We start from the raw sequence: 21,705 nt of genomic DNA, 5'->3' as shown, positions 1-21,705 counted from the left end.
ACAATGTTTTATATCACCTGGGGATAGATGAATTGCACATTTCACTTCCCCAATTGTAGTAATAACTCCCAAAATCAACTGTAGTGCTAGGAGCACTGAGGAGTGAGGATCTATATTATTTGTGCATATTCAGGACCCCTAAACCCTCCCCTAGGTGTCTCAGGAGTGGGGGTTCATGTAGCTATAGGCAGGGTCTGATAAGTGGCTCGCCTCAGAGAGGCTATCTGTTGGAGGGAACTATGCTACACAGGAATGTCAGAGCAGGGAGTAGGGGTCATACAGCATGACCTTCTAATGAGAGATTGGGCAGGCAGGGAAGGCCAGGTTCATTTACACCCCAGCACCTCTGGCCCAGTCAGATAGCAAGCTTAAGGTAGGAATTTGAAGATAGTAGAGGGAAGAGCGATATGGAAATGAGCCATACTGGAGGTTGCTTTAACTAGCTCTTGCTCCTCTGCTGAGACTTCAGCCATACTGAATTTTGGAGGACTAGTGCTTTCTGAGAGAAGATTATGTAACACGTTGGAGGAAGTGGTCATGGTCTAGGGTGTTGCCCTGCACCTCATTGGCAGAAGTGGTCTCCTGCTTGACCCCAGAGAATAATGAATACAAATGTGAGAGGTACAGAACCTCTCAGATGTTCTGCTTGAAACTAAGGGAAGAAGAAGGAATATCAAGCTAGGAATTTGATTTATACCATCAGGTCTTGCATTTTCACTGATTGCACCTGCTGCATAATCTGGAATTGCAGCCCTTTGGATGTAGTTTGCTTCAAGAGGAATAAAAAACAAGCTCCTTGCAAGCTACAGGTTAGTTTTTCTAAATTGGTATGGTGTTCATTTGTAGTGTTTTTACTGTGTTACTGTCTGTTTTATGTACAAATGCTATACACTCTGCCTGACTGCTCATGCCAAGCCAACAAGGGGCTGAGCAAGGGTTATCCCTCATCCTGAACAGAATGAAGGGTACCTACTCAGACAGAGTGCATACCACTGCCAAATAGAGACTCCCATTTCTAATATTTCTTTTTACATCACCTAGAATAGCTGTCCCAGAAGATGATGCGATTGATAAGACTGCCAAATTCCAATCTGTTTCATTAGGAAAATAGGATTGGCTTTGATGGTTACCTCCGCTTTTTGCCTAGTTCTAAGCTGTTATTGACTAATCCGACTGGGATCCTGCTAATCAGGACCCCAGTCTATCTGCTTTCTCCCTTAAATTATTATGTTCATTCTAGAATGGTACATCCCAGATTGGATACTGGGGTACCCTTGTCAGTTCCTAGTATATGGTACTAAGATACCCAGAGCATAGTTATATCAGAGGTCCCCCATGGGCTGAAGCATGCATTATGCCACCCATGGATGACCATTACAAATGGAACCACAGTCCAGCCATTGCAGCCTGTGTAAGTTATTGATAGCACCACTTACTAAACATATAGGTTTCCTATATCTAGGGTCACTACACTTAAAACCTATAAGCCAACCCTGAAGCAGGCCTTATTAATCCGGCAGGCAGGGTGCTTGTTTATAAGTGTAATGGTGCCCCTGCATTCACAGGACACCCCTACAGTCTACATAGTCCATTTTACCAGGTTGTAAGTGAAGCAGCCATATACTAGCTAGAGGGGCGCTGCGTTAATATGCAACAACCATCTCAAAAATGGCTGCAACAAATCTTATCATGTTTGGTATCAAACATATTAGACTCATACCTCCACACCGTAAACGCTGTGGGAGGTATGTTTCCAAGCTCTGGAAGAGCCCTCCGTTAGGCTCTCAGTGTTCCCTGGTGCCAGCTTTCTAGACCCGGACAGCACAAAATGGTTGCTGCTGATCAGAGACACGATTCTTCTCTCTTGCTGCTGAGCCAAGTTCGAGCAGGCAAAGGCAGAACATTAGGCATCCTGTCACTGGGAGGTGTGATCACCTCCCAGATATGTTTTAGTGTATTGGGCTGGGTGGGTGCGCTTGTCAGTGCCACTCAGCCTGCATTAGGGGCACATTTGGTATCCCCATGCGTAGTCCAGTTCAAACCAGCTCTGGGAGCCACTGGCTCCCGCTCTGGTGTGAAACTGGACAAAGGACATGAGAGTAACCACCCCACTGTCCAGACCCTCCCCTGGGAGGTTCCCCTGAATCATCCCATCCCTTTCCTTGGGGTACTCAAGGGCTTACCTTCGGATGGGTTCTTAGATTCATCATGGGAAAAGATTCAATTCAGATACCATATCTTCTTCTACTGACTAGGCACTCTGGACTTCGCTGGACTTCGTTTGGGCTCAACTTTGTCCCCCTTTTAGTCTACTGCATTTCTGTGCCTGTGCACCATACAGGGACCTTCCAAGGCCTGTGTGCATCCAAGGCACTTGAAGGAATCTCCCTTGAAGTGAAGGAGTCACTTTGTTGCATCTTCAGGCACCACAACCAAGCTGGCCGGTCTGCTGATCCTGAGCTTCTCTGGACTCCAAAAGATTCAACAACACAGGTGGTAGGTCTCCACAGCTCTTGAGGCCTTCCATGAACTCTCACCAAGTTTGAGGCTAGTATACCTTGTAGAAGCCGCAGGAACTGATCCCCTGTGCACTGTGTTGACTTGCTGTTCCTTCCACCAGGATCTTCGGGGTCCAATTAGCCTCAACCTCAAGCATCTCCAGTGATCAGAATCTTCATTCACACTGCATTGCTTGCACCTTGCTGGTCCCGACAATGCACCTTCTTCGACTCCTCATAGTTTGTAGCTGCCACAGCTTTTTGGTGCTTCTGACGGACAACAACTTTTCAGCACTCAACATCCAATGTGGGACAACTTGTGTATGGCTCCTGGCCTTCCTCAGCATCACTTGGTCCTCACAGCGGCAGAGTCAAGGTCACCGTCAACTCCTGCAACACTCAACATCGATGGGCATCATCTTCCAGGTCTCCTGAGTGACATAGACTCTGCCCCTTCTGCTCTGCTAATCCACCTTCGTATTCCACCAGACACTTTCTCCATTGGATTCAACAACAGTTTCAGACACCAATTCACACCTATGCACCCGACTTTCCCGGTGTAGGTAACGTGGAAACTAGGGTATCCATGGGTGGGATGGCTCTCCAACTTCTGTTTTCCACAGGGTTTTGTCCAGGTTCCACTGAGAAGGGTCCTTAATCGTTAAAAATCTAACTGCAACTTACACGTTGACTTGTATGGAGAACACGGTTGTGTTACCACACCACACAGGCTCTCCATGCAGTTCCCATCTACTCACCTTTGGTGGTTTCTTGGGCCCCCAGAATTTCTACGTCCTCTTGATATTTTCTTGACCCTTGTCTTTGTTCTTATACCACTTTCTTGGTATATGGTTTGCACCCCTTAGGGTCCACTGAGCTGAGTATTATGTGCTATATAATGTATTTCCATGCAAAGTATCGTATGCATTATATAATAAATACATATTTTTATAAATGCCTTGTGTTTTTTTTTTCATTTTACCTATACTATAAGATTGAATTCTGGAAAAACAAGCTGCTTTACACTCCTTCCGGACTAAGCCTGAAGGCTGCTCTCCAGAGGTACCATTTAGCGAGCTTTCTAAGTTTGTCTTAGACCTCTTAAATCACCATAAGGGTTGTCTGGACTAGTGCAGGGTGCCCACTTATATTAGTGGACATTGTATACCAGGCCAGCCTTGCACATTGGTGTGCAGCAGTTGGGATTCAAGACTGCATTGTGTTGATTAGGTGAAAAACCATCACCAGTACTAGGCACATATAATACAAGCTTAGAAAAGAAATTTGTACTGAACGTAGGATTGAGTAATCCAAGGGTCTAACACACCCTTTCTCCAACCTCAGAAAGTTTAGTTCCCACTAGGTTAGGTAGGTGCAAACACCACACAACACTTAGTATGTCTTCTAGAGGAGATTCCAGTGGCTCTCTTCCCTCTGGATACAGTGAGCTTTCATTCCAAAAACTGAAAGCCCTGTTTGTCTCTAAAATGCTGAAGGCTGGGAAAAATTCTAACACATAACGCCTCCTAGAGGATTACTGTTAGATTACCTAAGGACACGGTGTCGCACGAATGCCTATTAAACATCCTCCAGAGCAAAGGAGTACAAGACACAGCACTAAAATGGATTGAATCTTTCTTGAGCAATCGCTCTCAAGCAGTACACATGGGTCAATTCCACTCCAAACCCCGTCACATTGGCTGCGGAGTCCCACAAGGGGCCTCTCTAAGCCCCACTCTCTTTAATGTCTACGTTTCATCTCTGGCTGACATTGGAAGAAAGTGGGGCATCGGCGTATGCTCATACGCCGACGACACACAGCTAATGGTGACCATGGATGAAAGATTGGAAAGATCGGAAACAACTAAAGAAAAACGACATAGTTGCCTCTCCGAAATGGCAGAGTGGATGCGCAGCCACTGCCTTAAACTCAATGCCGGAAAATCTGAAATATTACTGTTCGGGGGAGCAAAACTATCATGGAATGATACGTGGTGGCCACCGACACTGGGAACAGCCCCCACCCCGAAACAGTATGCCAGAAACCTTGGCATCATGATGGACGACGCACTTTCCATGAAAGACCACGTACGCATACTCTGGGGTAAAGGATTTGCAATCTTGAAACTCCTAGCCAAAATTTTTCCCTGGATCCCACTGGACTGTCGGCGTACAGTTACCCAGGCCCTTCTGGTCAGCCGCCTGGATTATGGCAATGCCCTGTTCGAGGGGATGAACGAACAACTGTTCTCCCGCTTACAGGTCCTTCAAAATCAGGCAGCTAAACTGGTATGTAAAAAGGGCAAACGAGATTCAGCATCAGCATGCCTGAAACAACTCCACTGGCTGCCAATGCACCAGCGAGCCACCTTTAAACTACTCTGCCACGCGCACAAAGCCCTCCACAAAATAGGCCCTACAATCCTGCAAGGAAAAATCGAGTTCTACATTCCAAATAGGAACCTAAGATCCAATAACTCAGCCCTTGCAAAACCCAAGCGCATTTACAAGACAAGAACGGGTGGACGAGCCTTCTCACACCTGGCGGCCAAATGCTGGAATGAATTACCCATGGATCTTAGACACACTACCAACCTTCTTCAATTCCGGCAAAAACTCAAAACTCACCTTTTTCCCTAAAAACTAACTCCCCCTGCGCAACTCAGCAGTCCCCTTTTTCTTTTTAGCGCCGTGATATCCCTTGGGATGAGTGTTGCGCTCTATAAATACCAGAAATAAATAAGGAGAGCCAGTGGGTCGGATGAACAGGAAAGAGCGGGTGGGAAGGGGACTGAAGATAAGCCAGGAGGGGGGCCCTTCTATGACCTTGAATCTAACCCTGACCAGGTGGAACCTGATGAATTCCACCTGGACAACTCTGATCTCCGAGGGATACTACAGGTGGCCCAGAGGACACCCACTTTGTTCCTCCTGGGAGAGTGTAGAGTAGACCAAGGAGGTCTAGATCCTCTTCTGTCGAATACAATGCCTCAGGACAGTCAGTGGGGACCTCCATATCTAGTAAGAAGGAGAACTCTTTGGATAGGGATTACCAACTTCCTGAACTTGAGAAAGCTTGGCTTAGGCTTGGGCAAGAGCAGTTGACCTTGAGAAAGAGTCTGTAGAGGTCTAGAGAGCTAGGAAGAAATTGGGACTAGAGTCCCATGGTGGCAGCAACAGTGTTCCTAGAGTTAGAGAAATGCCTCATGACCACAGAAACCTGAGCAAGATAGTCCCTCCCTACCATGTTGGGGATGGAATCTACACATGGATAACTGCTTTAGAAATGACCTGTAAAGTTCAAAAGGACCCTCAAGAGCAGTGGGCAGCTATCTTTTGGCTCTCCTCTGCTGACAAATATAGAGATAAGCTCCTCACTGTTAGAGAAGAGGATGCTGATAATTACTCAGTGTTGAAGAGTGCTCTCATTGACAGTTTTGACTTAACTACTGAACAATACAGGATTAAGTTCAGATACACCCAGAAAGCACTAACCCAGGACTGAGTAGATTGTTTGGATAGTATCATTAAGGCATGAAATGCTGGCTACATTGAAGCAACTTGCATGACTACCAAGGATTGTACAGTTGATTATGAGGGAGCAGAGCCTTAATAATTGTCAGAACCAGCTTTTTCACCAGTACCTGGTGGACACTGATCAGACCTCTCCTCAAGAATTGGGAAAGAAGGCAGACAAATGGGTTCACACCATGGTGAAGCAGAAAAACTAGGGTAAAAGTGGTGACCCGAAGAAGCAAGATTCTTCCTAAACTCAACATAATTGTGGGACATGGGCAAAGATAAGAAAGGGTCTTCCCAAGGGACCTAACAACATGCAACTGGGGGGAAGACACACACATCCAAGAAAGACAAGAAGAAACCTTGGTGTTACTTTTGTAACATGAAAACCCATTGGACAGAGGATGCTGATTGTCCAATAGCCAAGGAGACTACCGCTTTAGAAAGACCTGTAAAGTTCAGAAGGTCCCTCCAGAGCAGTGGTAAGCTATCTTTATCTCTCCTTTGCTGACACAGGTACAGATAAGCTTCTCACTGTTAGAGAAGAGGATGCTGATAATTACTCAGTGTTGAAGACTGCTCTCATTGATTGGCTAAACTACTAATAATACAGGATTAAGTTCATAGACACCCAGAAAGCACAAACCCAGGACTGGGTAGATTTTTGGATAGTGCCATTAAGGCTCTGGAATGCTGGCTACATTGAAGTAAATTGCATGACTACCAAGGATGTCAACCTAACGCTGTGTACTTGTACTTTTGTCCTGTTTTTAAAACCTGTATTGTGCTTTATAAGCTGAACTCTGTTATTTTAGGTACTCACCGCAACAGCCGAGATAGGTGCTGACCAGGGAGGTAATTGAGTTGCATCAGAGACTGCTGGTTTAACTAGCTCCCATCTTGGGGTTAGCAATTGGTAGCGATCTAGTTCCTTTGCCCCTGATCACACAAATGGCGGTAATAACGTGAACGTGCAGCACATAGAGACTCCTGAGGCGGAAAGCCGGGAGTCAACCTAACGCTTTGCACTTGCACTTTGGTCTGTTTTTAAAACCTGTATTGTGCTTTTTAAGCTAAACTCTGTTATTTTATGTACTCACCGCAACAGGCGAGATAGGTGCTGACCGGGGAGGTAATTGGGTTGCATCAGAGACTGCCGGTTGAACTAGCCGCCATCTGGGGGGTAGCAATTGGTAGCGGGCTAGTTCTTTGGCCCCTGATCACATAAATGACTGCGATAACACGAATGTAGGCAGCTGGCGCGCCAAAGGCAAGCCCGTCTGCGCCCGTCTGCGCCCAATCGAGCCTAGAGGCAGGGAATGCTACACAAAATAGGGTAAGCACCCCACCTACGAGCCAACTAACCTACTCCACTAAAACTCTGAATTAGAACCTGGGAACAAACTAAACACCCTGCTTATACATGCTGCTCCAGTAAGTTTCCAACTGTTCTGGAGGGGCCGGTAGCTTGCAGGTCCTGTTTTTTCAAAGAGATCTGATCATGACTGGTCCACCGAATCAGACTTAGATATAACCAGTCCTAACAACATTTTATGTAGTTTGAGATCTCTAGCAAAACATCCCATTGAAATATGGGATATGATCACTTCGCACTCCCCAGAACTCTATTTTTCCACTGAAGCTTGGCTAACCCCCACAAATCATTCACTGATCAATCTAGCCATCCCTGATAGCTATATATGTATTCATCTAGACAGGGATGGAAAAATGTGGGGTGGCATTGCCATAGCCTTCAAAAACCATCTTAATGTGAAATGGATTTCCACCTTAATTAGTATGGAACTGGGTATTTTTAAAGTAACCATGTCTCCAATTGACAGTTGGAATTGAGCGCTGATTTATCGGACTCCAGGATCTAGAGCTAATTTTACAATCATTTCATTGAGCAAATAGCCATGCATGTATTAGCTTCCAGTAAATGTATTCTACTGGGAGATTTTAACTTTCATGGCGAAGACTACTCCAATCCAGAATGAATAAGCTAATATCCAGTCTTAACCTAATCGGACTCTCCCAAAGAGTTATTGGCCCTACACATCGGGCTGGCCACTCCCTTGATTTAATCTTTACACATATTGATCAATTGACTTTTAACTCTCCTTATCTCCTAACATGGACTGACCATTCTATGATCATGTTTACTATTCAACTTAAGCCCAATACAAGCCTAGCAGGGAATGCAGGACGGACAAATGAGTGGCATAGACCGTGGCACAACTTATCTCATGAATCCTTTAAAGAGATATTTAGTCCTAATCCATCTGAGAATGGTCAAGACGTCTCAAGGTTGTTGGAAGGCTTTAATTCTGCCTTAAGGACAGCACTTCAGCCCTAATCCCTCAAAAAAACTGCAGCTCATTCCAGCAGCGGCTATCAGCCCCTTGGTATACATGTTATGATGTTATGATGATGATTTATATAGCGCACGGCTACTCGGGCAGAGGGCCCCAGCGCTGTACAGATATGTAGAGGGAGTCAGAATACATCATAGCACACTAAAGGCCAAAAAGCCAGGTCTTAAGGCCTTTCCTGAAAGACAGGAGATTGTCTGTTCTTCTCAGAGAAAGGGGGAGCTGGTTCCAGAGCTGCGGAGCGCGAGCCCGGTAAGAGCGGCCTCCGATACGTGCACGCTTTACTGCTGGGACAACAGCCAGGGCTTGTGTGGCCAAGCGTAGAGATCTAGAAGGGTGATAGAACTGGCCATGTTTCCTAAGATAGACTGCACCAGTACCATGCAGAGATTTGAAAGTCATGGTCAGAGTCTTGAAGATGATACGCTTCCTCACCGGGAGCCAGTGGAGTGAATCAAGAAGGGTCGAGGTATGGGTTCTGTGGCTCAGGCCTAAAATGGCCCTCGCGGCAGAATTCTGTACAGTCTGTAGGCGAGCCAAGAGGTACTCTGGGAGTCCTAAATAGAGTACATTGGCGTAATCGAGCCTGGATCCAATCATTGCTTGCACAGTAATTCTCCTATGACAGTGGGACAATAGAGGAAGGAATTTCCTAAGAGTGCGTAGTAGACCAAAACATTGGCCAACTAAAGTAAGGATCTGGGGTTTAAAGGTAAGACCATTGTCAATTTTGACACCCAGATTTTTGGCGACCGCAGGAGGTGACGAAGGAGGATGCATATCTGCCGGCCACCAGGATTTCCATTGAGTATCAGGAGAACAGCCAAAAAATATAATTTCAGACTTGTCTGAATTACATTTGAGCTGGTTCTGCTGAAACCAGGAAAAGACCGCCTCCAGGCAGCTTTTGATGGAATCACCTGCAAAATCGAAGTACTTATCACAGGTGAAAAGCAGCTGTGTATCGTCAGCATAGGACACAATACGAACGCCATAAGGCTCCACTAGTTCAGCCAAAGGGGAAAGATAAACATTAAATAAGGTAGGGCTTAAAACTGATCCCTGTGGCACTCCCACATCCAGTGATGGAACAGTTGCTGAAAAAGGTGGTGACCAGATCATTTGTTGGCGCTCGGAGAGGATTGACTTGAGCCAATGAACACCGTCCCTCTAATTCCGATCTCCTGGAGTCTTGAAAGGAGCCGGTTGTGAGGGACGGTGTCAAAGGCCGCTGAGAGATCGAGTAATACCAGCATTGCCTTCCCACCGCAATCTGTCACTTCCTTTATAGACTCGGTTACCTCCAACAGTGCAGTTTCTGTACTAAGGTTGGAGCGAAATCCTGACTGTGTCTGGTGCAGAATGTCATGAGCTTCTAAGAAATTAGACAAGATGGAGTGCACATGTTTTTCTGCAAGTTTGGCAAGAGCAGGAAGCAAAGATATCGGCCTGTAATTGGAGTGCTCTAAGGGATCTAAATTGGATGTTTTTATGAGAGGGATGACATGAGCCTTTTTTCAGGCCTTCCGAACCTCACCAGAGGTGAAGGAGGCATTAAGAAGAGGGTTAATCAGAGGATTGAGAGCATGAGCCATTTTGGAGAGGATTTTAGCAGGGCATGGATCAGAAGGGGAACCGGATTTCAGTTTTTGTAACAGATCAAGCGAAGCCTGAAAGGACAGGGGTGGAAACTCTGAAAGAGTATAAATATCTTGAGAGATATTCATTGCAGATGGTAGAGTATCTAGGTCTATGGTAGGGGCGATGGGCGGGAAGGACGCCTGGATGTTAAGAATTTTGTTGAAGAAAAAGCGGGCCAGCTGATTGACCCAAGATTCTCAGGGAGAAAATTTAGGGCTTGAAGCAGGGGAGAAGTGAATTCCCTGACGATTTTAAAAATGTCCTTGCTGATGTTACAGGCTGAGTCAATTATTTTGGCAAAGAAAGACTTCTTCGCCGTTATGATGGCTTTATGATAGGTCTTAGTAAGATTTTTTCACCTCATTTTCAGGGGGGATTCGTAGTTTTTTCGCCACATTCGTTCAGCTTTCTTGCAGCTTTTCCTAATCTCGTGAAGTTCGACGGTAAACCAAGGGGCTGAAGTACGTTGGTCTGTTTTAGGTCTGACAGGAATGGGCGCTAATTCGTCAAAGCGTTGCACGAGCCAGGACTGAAAGCTAGAAAGATCCTGCTCAAGATTGCCGGTCAGTTGACAGGGGTGGGATGCCAGGGACTGCTCCAGCATATCGGTGGTAACACGGTGGATAGGACGAAAAACCATAGATTGAGGGCCATTCTCAGTACTAGAGGGTTTAGAAAGACCCAGGATATCAAAGTTCAGCAAGCAATGGTCTGACCAGACCACCGGAAGTGGTGGATAAGATTGAATAGGCATAGAAGAGAAGACTTGATCTAACAAATGACCTTTATTATGGGTTGCTGCAGAAAAATAACGAAGGAGATCAAACGTGCTGGTAACATCACTTAATTTAACAGAGTCAGCTGACTCAGGTTCGTCCATATGGATGTTAAAATCTCAAAGAAGTAAGAGATGCTTATATTTCATTGCAAGTGGGGACAAAGCCTGATGGAGTTTGTCACAAAAAGGGCCAAGATGACCAGGTGGTCGATAGACCAATAAGCCGACACAAGAGTGATGCGGGGAAAAGGATAAGCAGAAACCAAGTGATTCAGCCCCAGGGATGGTGTCAATTTCAAGAGCTGAGCAGGTATAACGCTTATCCACCACTATGGCCACTCCTCCTCCCCTTCCTAGCTCTCGGTCCTTCCTCACAATGTAGTAATTAGGGGGTAGGGCAGTGGAGATGTCAGGACTGGAGGAGTCACATAGCCAGGTCTCCGTAAGAAAGAGACATGACGGCTTTTGTTCTGAGAGTAAATTGAAGAGGTCAAGGGCATGCTTGCCGAATGACCGAGTGTTTAGAAGCATGCATGGATGTTCATAGGCCTTCGCAGAGGTCCCCCCAGCAGTATTAATTGCGCCAGAGGTATCTTGTATAGGAGACGTAGTGGTAGACGACCATCCACAAACCTCACAAATATGACTAACAGTAGCCGGGTCACATAGATGTTTGACACACACACGGCTAGTAAAGTCCCTAAGCCTGAATTGAGTGGCGCGGTCGTAGTTAATCACCCTCTCTGCAGTACGACCTAAGTGAACCAGGTCTTCTGCAGGGCCAGGCGCCTCCGGGACGCGGACGGGCGCAGACGGGCTTACCTTAGGCGCACCTTCGGCGCGTCCCAGGTGCGTCCGCTGCACTCGTTCGCTGCACGTCCTCGGGGTCATGTTACAGAAATAGGAGGAGGTAGATCACCTGACTCCAACCACTAGCATGCAGAAACTCCTACCCCCAAGATGGCGGTCGCGCTACAATCCGCGCCCAGAAACCATCGAGGAGCACGGTAATGGTAGTGGGAAAGCTTCAACACGCTAAGTGACACAACTAAACAAATATTAAGTGAAACGCACAGACCCCACAATTAAAAATTAGACAGTGGTAGTAAATCACCCTGTACAAGTTTAAAAATCCTAGGTGTCAGCGCGATAGCAGCGCGAGTCTAAAAGTATACACAATGTCGGAAAGTGTGTGCGAGGTTCCCGGCTCAAGCCTCAGGAACAGATCTGAATGGGAAGAGGAGATCAGGGTTTTTATGCTCACCTGACTCCAACCACTAGCATGCAGAAACTCCTACCCCCAAGATGGCGGTCGAGCTACAATCCGCGCCCAGAAACCATCGAGGAGCAAGGTAATGGTAGTGGGAAAGCTTCAACACGCTAAGTGACACAACTAAACAAATATTAAGTGAAACGCACAGACCCCAAAATAAAAAATTAGACAGTGGTAGTAAATCACCCTGTACATCAGAGCTATAAATTGATGAATCCAAATGTAAAACATTGGAGAGACGATGGAGAAGAGGTAAAGATCCCTTAGACAGACAAGCAACCAAACAATCTCTGTCCAGCTATCATCAGAGAATAAAAGTAGCCAGATGCACTTTCATTATGAATCAAATTGACCAGGCCAGCACCTCTTCTAAAGCCCTGTTTAAAAATAGTTAAGGACTTTCGGCCACATGCATCAATGTTCCCGTTTGCGAATTCTTAATTGCGAAAATTAAGGAATCGCAATTAAGAATTCGCAAACGGCTATGCATTAAGAAATCGCAATTTTTTTGCGATTTCTTAATTTTCCTTAATTGCGATTAACAATTTGCAACACACAATTAAGGATCCCTTTCAATTGATTCCTATGGGCCTACGGCCACATGCATCATTGTTGCCGTTTGCGATTTCTTAATTGTGGAAATTAAGGAATCGCAATTAAGAAATCGCAAACGGCTATGCATCAAGAAATCGCAATTTATTTTGCGATTTCTTAAATTTCCTTAATTGCGATTCACAATTTGCGAATCGCAATTAAGGAATCCCTTCCCATTGATTCCTATGGGCCTAGAGGCCCATAGGAATGAATGGGAAGCCATTCTCATTTTGCAAATCGCAATTAAGGAATCGCAAAATGAGAATGCTATTACAAGGGTGCAGGGGGGGTCCAAAGGACCCCCCGCCTGTACCCCTGAAATTTAACTTTAAGAAAAATTTTCACACACACATGCCCCAAGGGCATGTGTGTGTGTAAAATGAAACTTTGAAAAATTCACTTTTGTGCATTTTTCTGAGTTTTCGCAAATTACCATGAAGGTGAACTTCATGGTAATTTACCTCTCCCTATTTGGGAATTCGCAATTTCTAAAGTGTGATGCATTGCATTTAAGAAATCGCAAATTGCGATTTCTTAAATGCAATCGCAATTTAAGAAATCGCAACATAATTGCGATTCCTTAAATTGCGAAAAAATTAAAAAACATGATACATCCCAAAAAAGAAAATTGCATTCGCAAACGAACGAATTTTGCGATTCGCACCGTTTGCGAATGCAATTTACCTTGATGCATGTGCCCCCTAGAGGCCCATAGGAATGAATGTGAAGGCATTCTCATTTTGCGATTCGCAATTAAGGAATCGCAAAATGAGAGTGCAATTTCATGGGTGCAGGGGGTGTCAAAAGGATCCCCCCGCACCCCTGAAATGTACCTTTAAGTACTTTTTTCACACACACATGCCCCAAGGGCATGTGTGTGTGTAAAATGAAACTTTCAAAAATGCACTTTTGTGCATTTTTGAAAGTTTTCGCAAATTAACATGAAGGTTAACTTCATCGTAATTTACCACTTCCTATTTGCGATTTCGCAATAAAAAAAAAATCATGCATTGCATTTAAGAAATCGCAAAATTGCGATTTCTTAAAAGCAATCGCAATTTAAGAAATCGCAAATAAATTGCGATTTCTTAAATTGCGAAAAAAGCAAAACCTTAATGCATCCCAAAACAGGGATTTGCATTCGCAAACGGCCGATTTTTGCCATCCGCACCGTTTTCGAATGCAAAAACCCTTGATGCATGTGCCCCCTAGTGTCCCCAAAAGCTTGCAGACAATCCCCGGTCGAATCTGAAGAACTATGCGGCTCATTAGCAGCCTATTTTCATGAAAAAATCACACATATCTATGCTAACTTTCCAACTATGAAGTGCCACAATCTTGAAACCCCCACTAGACCTGGAGAATTGGGAAAGCCGACACTCAGCACCCTTGATCAGTTTGAAACAATCTAACTAGATGAGGTTGCCAACTTACTATCCTCTGTTAAACATGGCTCGCCTTGCGATCCTTGTCCCCCCAAAATAATGGCCCTCCTATCCACTAGCTGTGCTCCTGAAATTCTAAATATTTTAAATTGCTCAGTTCATTCAGGTATTATCCCCATTACTTGGAAAGAAGCATACGTACGACCAATATTAAAAAAACTTCCGCTGACCCTCAGGTACTTAGTAATTATTGGCCTATATCCTTGCTACGCTGTTGGGTAAACAATTGTAAAGAGTAATAAATAGGCAACTAAGCACATATCTCGAGTCAAACACATTTTCGGACCCTTCACAATCAGGGTTCCGTCCAGGCTTCAGCACCAAAACCGCTATCCTGGCTGTGACTGACTCTCTTAGGCAGATAATGGATACAGGAGGATCAGTTGTTTTGATCCTACTAGATCTCTCCACGGCATTTGATACTATTTCACACTCAAAGCTCGTGGAGAGATTACACTCATGTGTATTCAAGGCACAGCCTTGAAATGGCTGCAACATTTTTTATCAGATAGACTACAAACTATTGCCTCTCAGAGAAAATTCGGTTAGACAAGAGCGTTCCCCAGGGCTCTTGCCTATGTCCAACATTATTTAATGTTTATATGGCCCCTTTGGCGAAAACTGTTGAACAACTAGGTTTTGAGATAATCTCATGTGCTGATGATACTCATCTTTTATGTTTACAATCAGCTCCAACTTAGAAGCTGAGAAAATCCGATTTACGGCAGGTATGCTTGCTATTTCAAATTGGATGATGGAGAACTGCCTTCACTTGAATCCTAGTCAAACAGAGGATATGCTAATGGGGAAAGAATCAACCATTTGGATTGAGGATTGGTGGCCGCTTCAGTTGGGAGTAGCCCCCACCCCCAAATAATGTGTAAAAAATCTTGGATTAAAGCTCAACCAGACATTATCCATGAAAGATCACATTGCGGCAATAACTAGCTCCTGTTTCTATAGCCTACGTCTTCTACATAAGATTTTGCCTTATCTGTCCACCAGCCACCATAGAACCCTGGTCAAGGCCATGGTGATTAGTTGGCTTTACTGTGGAAACGCACTGTTGGCCAAAGTGGTCGAGACTTTGGTTGCTAAATTGCAGGTGATTCAGAACACCGCAGCAAGAATGATTCTAAATCGTCCGGCAGGCTCTTCCTCCGGTCCTTTGCTGAAAGAGCTTCACTGGTTACCTGTGAGCAAGCGATCCAACTTCAAAATTTGTTGCCTCACCTATAATGCCTTAAATGGCAAAGGACCCTACTATTTGCAAAAGAAATTCACTAAACATGTATCCTGATGAAATCTCAGATCTAATTCACTAGCTCTCCTAAATTTTCCCCGAATACGTCTTAGTCACACAGGGGCAAAGCTTTCTCGCACCTTGCTCCATGGTACTGGAACCAACTGCCTATTGCTCTGCGAGAATGTACCTCATATAGTATCTTTAGGACACAATTAAAAGCCTTCCTGTTTTGAATTTCTGTAGTAATCTTGACTCCGGTTTCCCACTTTTCAGCCTTCTTCTCTATGCAAGCGCCAAGATGCCCCCGGATGAGTTGTGCGCTATAAAAATACGTCTAACATAACATTATAAGAGAGCAGAGCCTTAATAATTGTCAGAACCAGCTTTTGTACCAGTACCTGGTGGACTCTGATCTGACCTCTCTCCAAGAATTGTGAAAGAAGGCAGATAAATGGGTTAGCACCAGTGTGAAGCAGAAAAAATCAGGGTAATGGTGGTGACCGAAAGAAACAAGATCCTTCTTAAACTCAAGATAAAGGTGGAGACATGAGCAAAGAAAAGAAAGAGTCTTCCCAAGGGACCCAAAAAGGTGCGCCGGTGGGTAGACACCCACATCCAAGCAAGGCAAGAAGAAACCTTGGTTTTACTTTTGTAACGTGAAAACCCATTGGACAGAGGATGCGTATTGTCCAAAAGCCAAAGAGACTACCCCTACCACCACTGCCCCTAAGGCAACTGCTCCCCCTAGCACAAATATAAGTGGCTGTACAGGAAACAAGGGATTATTGGGGTTAACCTTGGGTTCTGAGATGGGTTCTGACTTAGTCAAGATTCCAGCTCAGGTTGTTTTGCTCTGTGATGGTGGGATAGATCTTGCCACCTTACTGGTAAGTCCCACTAACGTGGGCAAGTACAGGCAACAGCCTTTGATAAATGGAAAAGAGGCCATGGGCTACAGGGACACAGGTGCCAGTGCAACTATGGTGACAAAGAATCTTGTGTCTACTGACCAGATCATACCGAATAAGTGTACCAAGTGACCAATGCTAGCAATGTCAGGAATGGCCATTCCTTGGCAGTTGTGAACCTCAGCTGGTATATTCAGACCTACCTAAAGATTGTTTGTTGGGCACTGATTTGGAAACTTCAGCCTGGTCTGAAACTGAGTTCAGGACTCATGCAGAAATTTTGGGCATCTCTAGAAGTATGTTTGCTATGACAAGGGCTCAGGCCAAACAGCTTACCACTGAAGAGCCCCTGGATCCTGGAACAATGGATCAGGTGACTTCCAAGAGAAGGAGCAAGAATGGTAAGGCGTTGCCCCCTCACAGACTCAGAGTAAAGATCAGCCTCTTGAGGGAGATAATCTTAGTCCCTGTGAAGATACTGCCCCAGAGGAACTTGGGCCTGATCAGGCTGAGTTCATGGGGGCAGAGGGGCCTTCCACAGCAGATTTCCGTTTTGAACAGCAGACCTGCCCCTCTCTTGAACCCTTCAGACAGCAAGCTGCTGCTCAGGCCACAGTGAATATCAGTGGATGTAATAGCACCTACTGGGATGCAGGACCTCTTTACTCAGATGGTAGAGATCCCAAGCTTGGTACACCTGGAGGTTGGTCATACCCCAGACGTTTAGAGGTTTCCTACTCTACCTGCACATGATATTCCTCTGGCAGGGCACTTAGGGCAAAGCAAGACTTGGGATAGGCTTGTCCCTCACTTTCACTGGCCTCATATGTCGGAGGACTCTAAGGAGTTTTGTCGCTCCTTTGCCACTTGCCAAGCCAGTGGTAAGTCAGGTGGCATCATAAAGACCCCATTCCTTCTACTTCAAGTCATTGGAGTTCCCTTTAGGATGCTTTTGCTTGACATTGTAGGGCCCACAAACCTTCCAACTGCATCTGGGCACAGTTATATTCTAGTGGTGATGGACATGTTACTAGGTACCCATAAGATATTCCCCTTAGAACGACTAAAGCTCCTGTAGTGGCAAGTTCCCTCTTGGGAATTCATTCCAGAGTGGGCGTCCCTAAGCAGGTTCTACCTGATAGAGGTACTAACTTCATGTCAAGAGTGTGGAGTGAATTATACATTTACCACACCCTACCATCCTCAATGCAATGTGCGTGTCGAAAGGTTCAACAAGTCCCTAAAGGGTATGATCATGGGTCTCCCAGAAAAGCTTAGGCGAAAATGAGATGTTCTTTTACCCTGTCTTTTCTTTGTTTACAGAGAGGTTCCTCAGAAGGGGGTTGACTACATCCCTTTTGAACTTCTGTCTGGTTATCCAGTTAGGGGTCATTTTTGTCTGGTGAAGAAGGGCTGGGAGTTACCTCTGAAACCTCCAAAACAGGACTTGGTGGACTATGTACTTGGCCTGTGTTCTCACATGGCTGAATACATGACCTGGAGGCCAGCCAAGAACTTCAAATGCTTGGCATGACCAAACGACTGTCCTGACTGTGCACCAGCATAAGTATGGGTTGTGGAGCCTGTGGCCCCAGCAGCTCTCCAGGACAAATGGAGTGGGCCCCAAACTATGCTTGAGCAAAAGGGTGAGGTTACCTACTTGGTGGACGTTAGCACTCCAAGAAATCCCCATAGGGTACATCATGTGAACAGGCTAACACCTTTTGTTGATAGGACTGACATGGGCTTGCCCGTGACAGCTGATGAGGGACAGGAGGAAGAGAGTGATCCTCTCCCTGATCTCTCTCAGAACCATGATAATGGATCAGTAAGTGGAGTGGCCTTGGCAGGCAGCCTCATTGATCTCCAGAAGATTGATTGTAGGAAAGTTGTAAATCAGTTTAGACATATGTTTTCCCAACACTTAGTCAAACAACCTGGTGTACCCCTGAAGTGTACACAGGTGAGAGTCTAAAAAAAGTAAACAAGGCAAAATAAAAAGTTGTATAACAGTGGACAGAGGTAAAAGTTAGCTAAATACTGGGCTGAGCAGAGCCCTTAGCAGTGGCCATTTCGGTCAGCCCCACCTACCCTACTATCCCCGACACCCCTTTCCAAAAGAAATAAGGAAGACAAAAAAACTAATTAGTGGTACAGTTAATCTACCACACAATTATTATGACCCCCTGATGCAGTACCCAACAAGGAGGACCAATGCCGTGCCCACCCATGGCCAGGTCTTGTGCTGCCTGCACCTCCTGGCCTCTGGAAGCTTCCAGGGGATAGTTGCAGTTGCAGGGGGGGATCTCCCAGCGCATACTGTCCCGCTGCCTAAGGAGTTTCCTGGACGCCATGCTGACCTGGCTACACCATTACATTACATTCCCAACCACCCAACAGGACTTGAATCAAACAAAGCTACAATTTTACAACATTGCGCAATTCCCCCATGTAATTGGATGCATTGACTGTACCCACATCCGCATCTGCCTACCCGCTGAGACAGAATACATGTACCGGAATCGCAAGTCCTACCACTCACTGAACATCCAGATGGTCTGCAACGCCAAGACAATCATCACCGACATAGTGGCACAATACCCGGGAAGCACGCATGATTCCTTCATATTCCGGCACAGCGGCATGCACACACGCCTGGCCAGGGGAGACTTTGGTGAAGGACACCTCCTAGGTAAGTACACATGCCAACAAACAGTACATTGAGACCATGTAGCTGCGCATGACAGGCACTCACCCTCTGCTCCTTTCATTCAGGTGACAGCGCCTCCGGCCTCCGTGAGTACCTCCTCACCCTTACCTCAACCCTGCCACACCACAGCAACGGCATTACAATGCTGCACACATTTGCACTACAAATTCCATTGAGAGGACATTTGGGCTGTAAAAGAGCTGATTCCGCATCCTACACAAGCCTGGTGGGGCCCTCAAATACCAGCCTGAGGACTGCTGCCGCTTCGTGGCCGTGTGTGCAATACTCCACAATATTGCTACCAAGTGGAGGATACCTGTGGAGATCTCTGGCAGTGAGTCAGAAGGGGACAACTGCCCACCTGCACATGTGCATCATGCACGCGGGGAGAATCCTGCAGAAGGACACAGGCGCCGCAACCAAATCACAATGAACTGTTTCTAGTGCACCCATACCCCTCACACAACACTGCACTCATGCATGACAAATGTAATAATGACATGAGTTGGATTTACGTGTGACATAAATTCTTATTGTTATTTTCACAATAATGTGTCTTTAAATTTTTTTTTCGAATTACATGATAACTATTTCCTCATAGAGCCCCATGATAGAGTAGCAGGCGTGCTTGTCTAATCAGCATGGCCCTGCTGCTAGAGTTCATAGAGTCTCTGGCTCCTCCGGCCGGATGCACCCAGTCGCCTCTCCACGTCCTCCATGACACTATTCGCCCGTGATGCTGCAGTGGGCCTGGTGCTGCAGCTGCGTGCGGTTACCACCGGCAAGGACAGGCTGCTGTGACTTGAAGTGCCCTCACTGGCATCATCCCCCCGCTTGCTTGGCCATGGCCAGACGCCTGCAGACTCTGCACAGCTGGTGTGACTTGTTCCAAGGCCCTCACGACGTCCTGGCAGCATTGAACCATCTGAATTTGCATCGCAAGGGAGCGGCGTGAAAGTTGGGAGGTGGCATTTCCAATCAGATGGTTGGATCTTGTGTATGCTGACAGGCGGGTCAGCAGCTGGCGGTGGTGGCGGCAGGTGATGTCCTGCTGGGACACCAGGATCTGGCTGTTCTCCCTGACAGCTGTGGTCATGACCTGCATGCTTTCCGTGAGCTGGCTCACGTTTCGCGCTGTCTTATTTAGCTGCAGGTGGATGGCTGCCAAGTGGCGTGCCTGCTTCCTATGGACAACAAGAATCCGGCGTTCTATGGCCAGCCCAGGATCTCCAACATGTTCCCCCCTGCCAGTGCGTGTTGAGACGTTGCGCTGCTGCCTCATCAGTCCGCTGGACTGAGATCGCACAGTGGCTGTGCGCCGTGTCTGCCTCCACGGTGGCGGTATTGTGGCCTGTACCACTGCCATGGGTGTGATATGGGGTGGTTGCGGTGCTCCTGTGGCTGCAGGGGTGGCCCTGTCCACATGGGGAGGTGGTGGTACTGGTGCTGGTGGTTGTGATGGTCCGGGTCCTGGGGCAGGATGGCCCTCTCCCTCGGTGTCCTCAGGGTTCTCCTCTATGTGGAGGGCCTCGCCGCCTGTGCTGGGTTGTTCTGGTGCATGCATGCAGGCTTGCATTCCCAGACTGGCATTAGGGATATCTTTCACTTGACAGGTCTGGCTGTGTGTGGCTATCCGGGAATTATTGTCACACTACAGGTCGCACAATACAATAGGGAATTTCAGGTGTACATGGCCTGCATTACTGGGGTTATCAAATGGCTAGCTCTGGAGTCATTGACATTGTTAGGGGACGGGGTTGCAGTTGCATGGCACTTACCTTGGGATTGTTGGGTGGGTCAGGAGGAGTCTAGCCGGGTGACCCCCACACAGGCTGCTGGATTGAGGGTGTCCTCCACCAGGACTTCGATTGGAGTGATGGGTGCAATTGTGAGGTCTCCTCCTCTGGTGGCATGTTGCTCCCCCAGCCTCTCAGCGATGCCTTCTTTGGCACGACCTCTGAGGTCGTACCACCTCTTTTTGAGCTCATCAATGGAGCGCTGGGTCACTCCAACTGAGTTCACCTTTGAGTGGATGCGCAGCCAAATGCTCCTCTTGTCAGCCTCAGGCACCCTCCGGGGCTCCTTGCCAAACAGCCTATCATGGTCCTTCGATACTCCCTCGATGAGGTACTCCAATTCCTGTTCAGAGAATTTTATTTTTCTCTTTCTGCCTGGTGTACTGCTCCCTGCTGCTTCCTGGGACATTTTGATTTGTTGTTTGTGTCCTGCTGTGGTGCTGCAGGATGTGAGTTGTGGAGCTCTGGGCTGTGCTTCTTCCACTCTCAGGCTCTGTGTTCTGAATGAGGGAGGTAACTGCCTACATCCTGGTTGTGATGTCATCATTGTTCTCGAAATGTGACTTCCCGTTTTTGCGATCTCACAATTAGCGAGATTGTAATTTGCGATTTTGGTAATTGCGAGTTCGCAATTTTAACATGGTAAACAGGCGCATCTGCGATTTTTATGCGATTTCGCGAAAATCGCTATCGGCAATTGCGGCCGATTGCGATTCGCTTTTTTTTTGTCGCTTTTCTTGATGCATCCCATTCTGTGAATTCTAAATTGCCATTCGATATTTTTCGTAATTTAGAATTCGCAGAATATGGGCTTGATGCATCTGGGTGTAAAAGCCCAAATTTCATATTCTATTTGCTCTAAACATCTATTATGCAGAAGTTAAACCTATAGTCTTGGTCAAAATGTGGCTTACTTGTGCAAATT

Source organism: Lissotriton helveticus, chromosome 1_1 (genome assembly GCF_964261635.1).
Source record: "Lissotriton helveticus chromosome 1_1, aLisHel1.1, whole genome shotgun sequence".
Classification (NCBI taxonomy): Eukaryota; Metazoa; Chordata; class Amphibia; order Caudata; family Salamandridae; genus Lissotriton; species Lissotriton helveticus.
Note: the sequence above shows the minus strand (reverse complement) of the source record.